Source organism: Petaurus breviceps, unplaced genomic scaffold (genome assembly GCF_028583685.1).
Source record: "Petaurus breviceps papuanus isolate PSGF00001 unplaced genomic scaffold, PetGlider_PUasm1.0 98, whole genome shotgun sequence".
Classification (NCBI taxonomy): Eukaryota; Metazoa; Chordata; class Mammalia; order Diprotodontia; family Petauridae; genus Petaurus; species Petaurus breviceps.
The window spans coordinates 14,585,445-14,598,931 of record NW_027187460.1 but is presented as its reverse complement, the minus strand read 5'-3'; the positions used below and the strand labels follow the sequence as shown (position 1 = coordinate 14,598,931).

General features: G+C 35.5%; 1 pseudogene; it reads left to right on the top strand.

Moving 5' to 3' along the window:
• Positions 1-8,865: 8,865 nt before the first annotated feature.
• Positions 8,866-13,059, top strand: LOC138156023 (nucleosome assembly protein 1-like 1 pseudogene; annotated as a pseudogene).
• The last annotated feature ends 428 nt before the right edge of the window (positions 13,060-13,487 follow it).

The window sequence follows — 13,487 nt, the reverse complement described above, 5'->3', positions numbered from 1 at the left end:
CCCCGATAATAAGACACTGTCTTATTAAATTTTTTTGGAAAGAAAAACACCAGAGGGCTTATTTTCAGGGGAGGGCTTATGTTGTCCTGCCTCAGCTCTCCTCCACGGCACTGCTCTCAATGGCGCCAACAAGCAAATCACTGGGGAAGAACAGGATGACGCGCTCACTGCTGCAGCTCTGATTGGATGCAGCTTGGAGCGCAGCGTGCATTTCACCGTGGGGGGGGGACGGTGCATACAGAGGGTACCGTAATGTAGCGTGTAGCGCAGGGGATCACCTTCACTACAGTAGCAATCTCAATAGGGCTTATTTTGGGGGGAGGGCTTATTTTAGAGGAATCTTACACAGTAAGGGGAGGGCTTATTTTCGGGATAGGTCTTATTATCGGGGAAACATAGTAGATTTGTTTTGTTGGACTATTTTTATTTTTTACAAATAATTTTTCTTTTCCTTTGTTAAAGATTTGTTAAGAATTTGGGAGGGAGAATGGAGCTAGAAATAGGATTGGCAAAAAAGAAAAAAATAGGTCATTGAAGCATTTTTTTAAAAGCACAGAAGAGAACAGAAGGAAGTTTAGAAAAAAACAAACAGGACAGCTTTGAAAGCATCATGTAGAATTTGTTATATACTTTTTTTAAAAAGAGAAAGCTGTATATAATAGGTTCATATTTTCACAGCAAGTCCTCCTTGTCTTTTCTACTTTGTATATGAAAAATTTTTTAATGTTTGTTTAATTCAGAATAAATAAAAAATTTTAAAAATTCATATTCCTTTTGTGATAATGTAAGGACTTAGAACTTCTGGGGTTTTTGGCACCAGGAGAAGGGCCATTGAAAGAGAAAGCTTCCACAAAAGTATGAAGCAAAGGAGAATAATGAAAACTTATTTTAAAAAATAGGAACTGGCAGAAATGCTAACAAAAACCAATTTAGGGTTGGCAGAATGGCCTAGAGTGAAATGTGAATGCGAAATGTCTCATTATTGAGTCATGAGACACTTTAAACAGAGAATTATATTTTTATTTGCCAATTTTATTATCTAGAGATTTGGAGATTGGGGAAAGAAATAGGATAATATATTAGAGTTTATCTTTTGTTCTTCTACTCAAGTACATATAGACTGGTGGTAGAACGTTTGAGACCTTACCAAGGCTCTCATGTAGCATATCTAAGGCTGTGTGTTGTGATTTATACTACTGGGACCCCTAAAATGATGTTTAGGTACATAAAAATGGAGCAGGATATAAAGGAACCATTCCCGCCATCAGTGACAAATGCTCTGCTTCTTTAGGTAGTCTGTTAATTGCTTGAGGACGGTACTAACAAGTAGAAAGTTAAGTTCTTTACAATGAAATGAAGTTTGCTATTCTATGACAAGCATGTATTGCTTCTGGTTGTCCTCTTGGATTGTGTGCACCCCCAAAACTGTGTGCAACAGAGATCATTACCCAAACAATATTCAGAGGTTTCTCAAGGTAGGAAGCAGAAAAGATTGGCTTATTATGATCTCAAGACGGGCCACCCTCCTGACAAATGGTCAGGGAGGAGAAGCAATTTACAAAAGGAAATGGTGAAGTTATAAAGCCTTAATGCAGAATTCTTCCCCACCCCCCTCCTGACCCTTTTCCTCCATTGTCTGGAAGTTAGGTGCACAATCGAAGAAGTGCAGCAATCTACCTCAAGTACTGGAACAAGGAAACAGTAGACCACTCAATGTACATTTGAGAAAGCACTTCTGTCCTTATTTGGCATGTCTTATCCTGAGGTATCACTGAGGAGAGGGGTGACTCCCTACTGCTCTGAGTTTTGAGTCCTTGTAAATCATGTGATCTCCAGTGAAGGGGAACTTGGGCCTGTTTCCCATGAAAAGGCTTATTCGATTTTAGAATATAGTCTGAGAAGTTTTCACTTCTTTTGCTCAGGAAGAAGCAAAAAGAGACTGATTTCCACAAGATTGTTTTGAAATTATAGAAGAGAGCTATCATGCTTCTCCCTACCTCCCAATACTTCTCTATGCTTGGCTAAAAATACCCAAATTTTCAACTGAGTTGAATGCTTAAACTCTAGTTTCTTTACTATGCAGATTAACTTTCTCTGGGCAAATGCCCATTTGTTGACGTTCCTCCTTAAATTTCAATTCAAGTCAATAAAACATTTATTAAGTGCCTACTTAGTGCTAAGCTCTGGGGATGCAATGAAAGGTAAAAGCCAGTCTCTGCTTTCCAGAGACTTACATTCTAATGAGAGAGATAACATGCAAATAACTATGTACAAACAAAACATACAGAGGATAGATTGGAAATAATCAACAGAAGGAAGGTATGAACAATAAACAGGGATCAGAAAAAGTTGGTTTTTTTTTTAAATGAAAGGTAAGATTTTAGGTAAGACTTGAAGGAAGCCAGGGAAGCCAAGAGGCAAAGAAGAGGAAGTAGAGAATTCCAGGCATGGGGTGCAATAAGTGAAAATTTGGAAATCAGGAGATGGAATGTCTTGTTCAAGGTAAAGTAAGGAGCCCAGTGGCACCGAGGGGAGGAACGTGGTAGGAGTAAGAAGACTGGAAAGATAGGAAGGGGCCAAGTTTTGGGGAGCTTTAAAAGCTAAACAGGATTTTCTTATTAATCCTAGAAACAATGAGGAGACAGTGGAGTTGATTTAATAAGGGGTTATACAGTCAACTTGCGCTTTAGAAAGATTATTTTGACAGCTAAGTAGAAGATGGCCTAGAGTGTGGAGATCCTATACTAGGGTGGTGGTGATGTCAGGAGAAGAGGGATATGAATGCAAAATGTTACTAAGATAAAGTCAATAGGACTTGGCAACTTATTGAATATGGAGGAGTGAGAGAGAGTGAGGTGTTAAGGATGACACCAAGGTTGTGAGTCCTGGTTACTGGGAGGAAAATGATATCCTCCATAATTAAATGGAAGTTAGGAAGAAGGGAAGGTTTAGGGAGAAAGAATATGCATTTGGTTTTGTTAAGATATCAGGAGATACCCTTTTTTCCAGAGCTAAGGCCCAGCAAGCAGGTTGTGCCCTGAGGTTGGCATAACAACAATCCTTTGTGCTCACCCTCTGGATGATCCAAATCAGTCATAGCAAAATTCCAGAATTATTTCACACCAGCACGAGGTGGTCTCTGAGCTTGGACAAGCACCTGAGATGAGGTCAATGAGTGATTTAGGGTGGGAAGTTGCTGGAGGCTACCTGGAGCTTACACACAATGGTGGGCTAGGCCAGTTCAAGGGTAGATTGACATTTAAAATTCTCATATTCTTTTCACACAAATCATGTTGTACAGTGAAAAATAAGCAGGTTCTGGGGTCAAAAGACTTGAGACTAAATTATCCTGTCTCTACCACTTTCTACCTATATAGCCCCAGTCTTCAATTGCTTCATTTGTAAAAGGAGGATATTTGACTGGGTGACCTTTAAAGTATCTTCCTTGTCTAAATCTATGTTCCTATGTCTCTCTTATCCTGAACTTGTGCTCCTGATTCTTTGACTCTGAAAAGGAGAGATTTATGTTTTCTACTACTAACTTCTCATTGAATTCAGCTCATAATTCTAGTCTATTGAGATATTTTTGGATCCTGAACATGTCAACTATTCTACTCAGCTTTGCGTCATTGGCAAATTTGACAAGCACACCATCTGTGCTTTCATCTAAGTTATTGACAAAAATGATAGATAGCACATGGCAAAGGACAGATCCATGGAGCACTCTATGCCTTCCAGCTCAAATTTATCCATTAATGACTATTTTTTGAGTTCAGTTATTTAATCAGTTCTGGGGAATCAGGGACAGGAGCAAAAGGACATGGGGAAAAGGAATCAGTACTTTCATCAGATCTAGAGCAGAACTTCAGTGATTATTTTGTTTAAACCTCTAGTTATTCCAATAAAGAAAATAAGGTCCAGAGAAGTGAAGGTGGGGGAAGAGGCACCTATACTGTAGATAGGTTATTGAAAAGGGCAGATAGTGATCTTTGAAAGATGAAGAAAAATGGGGAAAATGCTTCAGTGATGAGGAAGTTCAAGTATTCAAATTACAGAGGGAAGAATAAGTTTTACAATGATGTTTGGAATGTTGGCAAAGACTGTCAACTTTAGCTCCCTCTCCTTTTTGTTTTTATTGCCTTACAAAGGCTTATTATAATGTCAAGGTAAGCAAGAAGTGAATGGAATTCAGTCACCCAATCTCAGCTGAGACCAAGGGCTGAAGTCCTTTAAGGGGGACAGCTAGATGACACAGTGGATAGAGTGCTGGGCTTGGCATCAGGACGACTCCTTTTCCTCAGTTCAAATCTGGCCTCATACACTTAATAGCTGTTCGACCCTGGCCAAGTCACTTAATCCTGTTAGCCAAAATTCCCTCATCTATAAAATGACCTGAAGAAAAAAATGATAAAACATTCTAGTATCTTTTCAAAGAAGATCTCAAATGGGGCCATGAAGAGTTGAACATGACTGACACAATTGAATAACAAAATGAAGAAAAATGTTACAGCTGTCTGAGCATATTTTTTTGTACACTAGCTAGCTAGATTTGTAAGGTAGATTAAAGATAGCAGAAAAAGTGTTGACTAGCCTTAAGGCATGGGATTTATCAGTCTCACTTTAAGAGATTAGAGTTACTTGAAGAAGCATCAATGAAATTATGCCAACAGGGCTTCAGTGTAGACACTTAAAGCCAGATAACAGCAACACGGCAGAGAAATAGTACCTATTGAGAGAGAAAACAAAGACTTTTGTGTGTTTCAGTGGAAGACAGAGTAGAGAAGCAGTGGCATGGGAGCTCTGGGACCATGAAAACTTGGACAGTAGAGGTTTTATCATCAGTAATAAAAGTCAAACAACACCGAAGCCATTTTTTCCCCTCACCTTAGGGTATTTTAAAGGAATTTGTTCTCTTCTCCATTACTGTGTGATTTTGGGAGATTTTTCTCATTTACCCATTTCTAGAATGTATTATTAAAGAAATATTTAATGTACATCCAGAAAAGGAAGTGATTATCACAAAAACATTAGCAAGGCTTCATCAAAAACAGGCCATTCTTTTTATGAGAGAGTTATTAAACTAGTTAATCAAAGGATAATGTTTTTCTAGATTTAAGTAAAGCTTTTGATAAATTCTCTCATGTTATTCCTTTTGACAAGAAGGTGGACTTGGCAATAGTGCAGTTAGGTGATATAAAAGTGATAGTATTACTAGACCAAAAAAGTGATCATTAATAGTTTGAAAAATCTGGAAAGAAGAATCTAGTTAAGTACTCTAATGATCTTTCTTTCTTTTTTTTTCTTTAGCAAAATATCAAATAAGAGGTGTGATACTAATAGTCTTGTTTTAACCTTGATATTATTAGAACGGCCTCTAGTGTTTTTCCTTTATATATTATGGTACCTTTTGCTTATAGATTGATATTATTTACCACGTTAAAGAATGATTCATTTATTTCTTTGCTTCTTAGTGTCTTTAACAGAAGTAAATTTTGTATTTGGTCAAAAGATTTTCTGCATTTATTGCTTTAATCATGTGATGTATTTTGGTTTTGTTATATTTTTGTTGTTATATATTTTATCATTATATATATTATTGTTATATTTTTCCTAACATTGTACCAACTTTACATTCCTGGTATAAATCCAACTGGCTCATAGTATGCAATCTTTTTAATATATTGCTATACCCTCCTAATTAATATTATATTCAATATTTTTGAGTTGATATTTATTAAGACTATAGGTTTATGAGGTTTTTTTTTTCTATATTTACCTCTCCCTGGCTTAGGAATCAAAACCATATTTCTATCATAGGGTCAAGAAGTTAGTCAATAAACATTTAAGGGCCTCCTATGTGCCAGGCACTGTGCCAAAAGAAGCAAAAGACAGTTCTTCCCCTCAAAAAGCTTATAATCTAAAGGGGGAGATAATAGGCAAACAAATGTGTAAAAATAAACTATATGTCGGATAAATAGGAAAAATTAAAACAGAGAAGGCATTAAAATTAAGAGGGATTGGGACAGATTTCCTGAAAAGATGAATTTTAACTGGGACTCAAAAGAAGTCAGGGGAGCCAGTACATACAGATGAGAAAGGATGGCATTCCAGATATGGGCAATAGCCCAAGAAAAGGAATTTCATAGGATCCATTTTATTTACTTTTGCAAACAGTTGATGTAATATTGGAATTAATTGTTCTTAGAATGATTAATAGTATTGACTTGCATGTCCATCTGGTCCTTGAGTTTTTTCTTTTGAAGTTCATTTGTGGTTTATTAAATTCCTTTTTATGAAATCGGGTTATTTAAATTCTCTATTTCTTCTTTTATTTATCTACATGTCATATTTATATAAATATGCATTCATTTTATTTAATTAATCAGCTTTGTTAGTATATAATTGGGCAAAATATTTTCTAATTATTTCTTTTACTTAATTTATTATGAAGATTTTTTTAAATTTTCATTTGGTTTTCCTCTATCTTTAAAAAAAATCAGATTAGCTAAAGGTTTATTGATTTATTTAAAATTAATTCATAAATCTATTTATCAATTTAATTCAATATTATTATGTTAACTGATCCTTTGATTTTTAGGATTTCTATTTTGGTAGTTCAGTTAATTTTTTTATATGTTACTTTCCTAGGTTAAATTTTTTTCACCCTCAATCCATTTATCTGATCTCTCTTTTTTGATGGTGAAAGTGTTCAGGTATTTATTTACTCCCCTTAAGTTTGCTCTGACTCCATCCCAAATTTTGCTACTTTGTCTCATTGTTGTCATTTTATATTGTTTCTACCAGTTTTTAACCAACCAGTCTTTGGATGAAAGTATATATTTGTCATTTACATTTAACTATTTCATTCAATCTTTATATTTATTATAGTTATTTTTTTTTTTACTACATTATGCTTAGGAAGAATGTGTTAATATTTATCCTTTTCTACATTTGTTCAATGAGATTTTTATACCATAACATATGAGCAGTTTTTATAGGTACCACGGATTGCTGAGAAATATGTATATGTCTTTCTATTCCAATTCAGTAATTATGAGGGATTTATGATATCTAATTTCTCTACAATTATATTCATGTCCTTAACTTCTTTCTTGAGTATCAATTTGTTGCTTTTATCTAAGTCCAAAAGAAACACATTGAAATATCCCAAAATTATGGTTTTGCTATCTGTTTCTTCCTATAATTTGATTCTTTTCATTTTAGTACTTAAATTCCATTTATATATATATATATGTACACACATATATGTATATATAGTATTGATATGATTTAACTGTCTGTGATGCCTTTAAGAATACTATTGTTTGTCTATCTCTTTTAATCATTTTTGTGCTTACTATTGTCTTATCTGAGGTTATGATTGTTGCCCATGCTTTTTTGAGTTTGTCTTGAGCTTAATAAATTTTTCTTTAGGCCTTCATTTTTGCTCTTTGCTAGTCTTTGTTTCTTCTAAATAATATTGCTGTATTCTGCTGTATAATTTATTCTGCTATTTTCTGCTTTATGGGTGATTTAATTTCTTTCACTTTAATGATTATAATAGTTACTTATATTTCTCTTGACATCATAACCTCTTTGCTCTCCCTTACTTAGTTCCTTCCCTTCTCTTTATAAAGAAGGAAGTGAAAGAGAAGGCATGTGATCAACACTAGTGATTCATAATTAAAGTCATCTCTTTCCATTACATGGACTCCCCCTTTGCCCACATTCCAGTCACTGATTTTTAGTCCATTTCCCCCTTTTAACACCCCCCCTCCCCCAAATCTGGCATACAAAATTGACCTTTGTTTTACTTCTAACTTTCCTTTTAAATAGCTTTCTCCCATTTCCCAGTCCCTCCCTCTACCAAATTCTGCATGTGTATGTGTTTAGCTCTCCTTTATTCAATTCAGATAAGAATGAGATTCTGGTGATGCCTGCCTCCTCTTCTTATTGAACATTCCAATTATGGAAATAGTGTTATCCCACTTCATTCTCACTTCTTCTCTAGTTGTTCATTTCCTCCTACCTTGTCTTTCTTTTCTTAAGAATATCAAGACATAACAAAACTACCTCAGGGCCTCTGTTTTATCTAACACAAATTTTGACCCTTAAAGATATGAAAATTCTTGTTCACTTCTTTTGCCCCTCGGTTATAATTTCAGTATTTATCATTGTTCAAATCTTTTTAATTACTCAAATGCATTTACTTTTCTAGGTTTCTCTTGAATTTTGGTTTGCATTTCAAAGTTTATATTAAGCTTTATTTTTTTCATCAGGAATGCTTGAAAGTTATCTATTCCATTAAAACTCCATTTTTCCCCTTATAGGATTATGCTTTGTTTTGTAATATGAGTTATTTTTTGTTGCAAGTCTTTTTTTTAACCTTTTAGAATGTTGTATCCCAAGATTTTCTTTCTTTTATAATTGTATTTGCCTGTAAAGCATTCTGTAATACTGACTGTCCTTGTTATTTGAAATCTTTCTTCCTGGCTGTCATTTTTTTTTTGCCTCAAACCTCTGGATTTTGGTTATAAAATCTCTGGGAGTTTTTGCTTTGGAATTTCTTGAATGAGATGATATACAGATTCTTTCTGTTTTTACTTTGTCTTCTAGTTTTAATAGATTTACCTAAATTTAATAAATTTTAATAGATTTTCATTAATAATTTCCTGAAATAGAGTTTCTACCTCTATTTGCTAATGGTACCTCCTCCTTTTGTTCTTCTTCTTCCTTTGCCTCTTCTGGTTACTGCCATCCCAGCTACTTCAATGTCTATAGCCACCCAGAATCATAGCCATCATAGTTTGGGCTGTCTTGTCCTCAAAGTAGTCAGAGATCTAAAATATTAAGAGGTTCTAAAACATGGAGGACATTGACAACAAAGAAACTGAACTTAATGCAAGGGATGGTGGTCTAACTGTACCAGATAAAAAACTGTATTATAAAGCAACAATTATCAAAGATACTTGGTACTGACTAAGAAATAGAATAGTGGATCAGTGGACTAGACACAAGACAAAGTAGTCAATGATGATAGTAATACTGTTTGATAAACCCAAAGACTCCAGCTTCTGGGATAAGAACCCATTACTTGATAAAAACTACCTGGAAACCTCAAAAATGATATGGCAGAAACTAGGAAGACCAATATCTTACCATATGCTAAGATAAGGTCAAAATGGGTGCATGATTTAGACGAAAAGGGCAATAGTATAAGCAAATTAGGAGAGCAAGGAATAGTTTACCTGTTAGATCTGTGAAGAATGGAAGAATTTATGACCAAACAAGAGATAGAGAACTTTATAAAATGCAAAATGGAAAATTTTTATTATATTAAATTTAAAAGTTTTTGTACAGACAAAGTCAATGCAATCAAGATTAGAAGGGAAGCAGATAGCTGGGAAACAATTTTTACAACCAGTGTTTCTGATAAAAGCCTCATCTCTAAAATATATACAGAAATGAGTCAAATTTATGAGAATACAAGTCATCCCCAATTGGCAAATGGTCAAAGGATATGAATAAGCAGTTTTCAGATGAAGAAAATAAAGCTCTCTATAGGCATATGAAAAAATCTCTAAATCACAATTGATTAGAGAAATGCAAATTAAAGCAACTCTGAGATATCACCTCACACATAATCCAATTGGCTACTGTAAAGCCAATCATAAGCAGCTGTCCTGAAGACTGCTGCTGTGAATAACTTTAAGGATAGTGAACTCTCTATTTATTCAGCAATAAACTAAAGCAAAGCATTCAAGAAACTAAAGCACAACCTTCACAACAATATAACCTAATAACTTATTACTAAGCTGGCCACATAGTCTTAAACATACACTCCTAGGTCACAGTAAATCACAATCTCCTCAGTCAATACAGAGTGCCCAAGAAAAGTCTTCTTTCATCAACTCAAGGCTGGCTTCCAATCATCCTTAAGCCTGTCATTCTTCAGGGGTAGCAGAAAATACAAACACCATCCACCCCTAGGTCTCAGTAAGTCACAATCTCATCAGTCAATACAGAGTACTCAAGTAAAGTCCTCTTTCATCTTAACTCTAGGCTGACTTCCAAATCCCATGACTCTTTTTTCACGGGCTGACTACTCCCAGCTCTTGTCTGGATTCACATTACTCTTACCTGGACTCACATGTAGGCAGCTTTCTGCTCCTGTTTCATGCCTCAGCTTACAGGAACTGCTCCACTCCAATCTCTTTGAAGTTTCTGTTTCTAGGAAGGCAAAGCTTAGCAGAGCTCCAACAATATTTATATGCATTAAGCTTAACAGAGCTACAGAAATATTTGCACACATTTCTGACACTATCATCTCAATTCACTTTCTATCTGACCAAGTAATACAAATCAACACACAAGGCTTCTGTCTGAGAAATCAAACACAAATCAACAGTAAAGTCTCAGGACTTCTGTAACAGCAGTAAAATCCTCTTTTAGGATTTCTGTAATAACAGTAAAGTTTTCTTTCAGGGCTTCTGTCTAAGAACAACAGACAGGGTGCTTTTGTCTGATAGAACAGCAGAGTGCTACAGAGTGCCAACATCACATTCTCCCTCTCAGTTCTGATTGGTCTCAGCTCTGCTTGAACTTTGCTCTGCTCTGCTCCTTCCTGTTCTGCTCTTTCAGCATGCTCTTCCCACTATGGGCTCCATGTGATGATGTTAGGCCTATTAAGGTCAGGGAGGGTCTGTAAACTCCCTCAGGCCTATTAAGGGCAACACAATGTATACTGTTTCCAAAAAAGACTTTTGATACAATCAAAGGTGAGGCTCAAAGGCACTTGAATAGCTGAAACAATCAGCAAAGTACTACTTTGCATTCCATTACAGCTCCCATGACAAAACAGGAAAATGATAAATATTGGAGAAGATACTGTAACACTAAGTCATTGTTGGTGGAGTTGTAAACTGATCCAGCCATTCTGGAGAGTCCAAAGGGCTATAAAACTGTGGATGTGCCCTTTGATCTGGCAATAATGCACTACTAGGTTTGTATTCCAAAGAGATCATTAAAAGAAGAAAAGGACCCACATGAACAAAAATATTTATAGCAGCTCTTTTTGTGGTAGCCAAGAACTGGAAATTGATGGGATGTCCACCAATTGGGGAATGGCTGAACAAGTTGTGGTATATGAATGTAATGGAATACTATTGTTCTATAAGAAGTGATGAGCAGGAAGATTTCAGAAAAAACTTGGAAAAACTTTCATGAACTGATGCTGAGTGAAGTGAGCAGAGCAGGAAAACATTGTACATAGTAACAGCAACATCATGTGACAACCAACTTCGATAGACTTAACTCTCCTCAGCAATGTAATGATCTAAGACAATTCCAAAAGACTCGTGATGGAAAACTCTCTCGACATCCAGAGAAAGAACTATGGAGTCTGAATGCAGGTTGAAGCATACAATTCTCTCTCTCTTTTTTGTTCTTTCTTTCTTATGGTTTTTGCCCTTTTGTTCTGATTCTTTTTTCACAACATGAGAAATATGGAAATATGTTTAAGATAATTGTACATGCATAGCTTATATTAGATTTCATGTTGTCTTAGGAAGGGGGAGGAGTGGAAGATGGGAAAAATTTAGAACACAAAATTTTATAAAATTAAATATTGAAGTCCAAAAATAAATAAATAAAATTATAAAAAATTTAAAAAAGAAACTGAACTTGACCAACAAGACATAGAGTGTGTTGAAGAAGTAGAAGAAGAAATTTATAATGATACAAGAAGCAACAAAGTTCATTAGGTGACTGTTCAGATGATGCAGAATGTTCAAATTTTTATACCTCTGTATGAAAGATTGGATGGTTTAGTGGGGACATCAACTGGATACTTGAAAAACTTGACTAAAGCAATTAAGATTTATGTGAATGCCCTAAAAACAATCAAGTGATATGTGCACAGATAGAAGGCAAATTCTTTGAGCAAGTTCATGCTCTTGAAAGAAAGTATACTGTTCTTTACTCTTTGATTGGATAAGTGAATCATCAATGAAATTTATGAACCTACAAAAGAAGAATGTGAATGGAAATCAGACAATGATGATGAGGTTTCAGAGGAAATGAAAGAGAAAGCTAAGCTTGAAGAAGAGAAAAAAGATGAAGAAAAAGAAAATCCTAAAGTATTTCCTGAATTTGGCCAGACTTTTTAAAAAAAGTTGAATTTCTAAGTGATAAAGGTTTAGGAACATGATGAAACTATTTTGAAGCACTTGAAAGATACTGACCAAACTATGAGTTTTATGTTGGAATTTTACTTTGAATCCAATGAATATTTCCAAATGAAGTATTGATGAAGACCTGTCATATATGGTCAGAGCCAGATGATTCATTGATGCACTAGAAATCATGAATTGCACAAGGAGTCAGGTAGATTGAAAGAAAGGGGAAAAAATGTTGCTTTGAAAACTAGAAGACAAACACAAGGGATATAGCACAGTTTGAACTGTGATAGAAATAGTTTCCAATGATTATTTCTTTTATTTTTTTTTTAAGCAATTGGGGTTAAGTAACTTGCTCAAGGTTACACAGCCAGTTATTTCTGGGTGTGCTGCTAAGTATCAGAGCCCGGATTCGATCCCAGGTCATCCCGACTCTGGGGCTGGTGCTCTTACTCACTGTGCCACCTGGCCACCCCTAAGCAATTGGGGTTAAGTAACTTGCTCAAGGTTACACGGCCAGGTGTTTCTGGGTGGGTGCTAAGTGTCTGAGCCCGGATTCGATCCCAGGTCATCCTGCCTCTGGGGCTGGTGCTCTTACTGGCTGTGCTACCTGGCTGCCCCCCCCCCCCAATGATTATTTCTTCAATTTCTTTTTCCTCCTGAAGTTTCTGGAAGTGGAAATTTAGATAATAATGTGGAAGCTATCCTTTTCACAAAGCTAGTTTTTACATGAGTGTATAGCCCAAGATCAGTATTATACTCCATGGGAGAAGCTATTGAAGAAGGTGATGATGGTTATGATGAAGAAATTGAAGAGATTAATGATGAGGGAGGGAAAGAAGAAGCTGAGAAGGGAAATGACCCAGAATACGATTTGAAATAAAAACACAGCAGAGTTAAAGCAACAGTGAGGCAGTGTGCATGTTGTTTGGGCAACTATGTGGCACAGCAGCTAGAGTCAGGAAGACCTGAGTTCAAATCTGGCCTCAGACACTTAATAGCTATAAAACCCTGGGTAAGTCACTTAATCTCTGTTTGCCTCAGTTTTTTATTCTTCAACTGGGGCTAATTATGGAAACTATCTCACAGAATTTCAAGGATCAAATGGTGCAATGATAATAAAGCTCTTAGCAGTGTTTGGTACATAGTAAGTGCTATACAAATATTAAACTAGTGTGCGGCTTTGAGGATTACCTGTACTATCATAGCCTAAAGCAACTATTACTTACAGTCTTGTGTTTTTTTATTTCCTCGGTAGAATCAAGTAAACAATTTTTGTTAAAAAATGAAAAAAAGAACATTTACTAATCA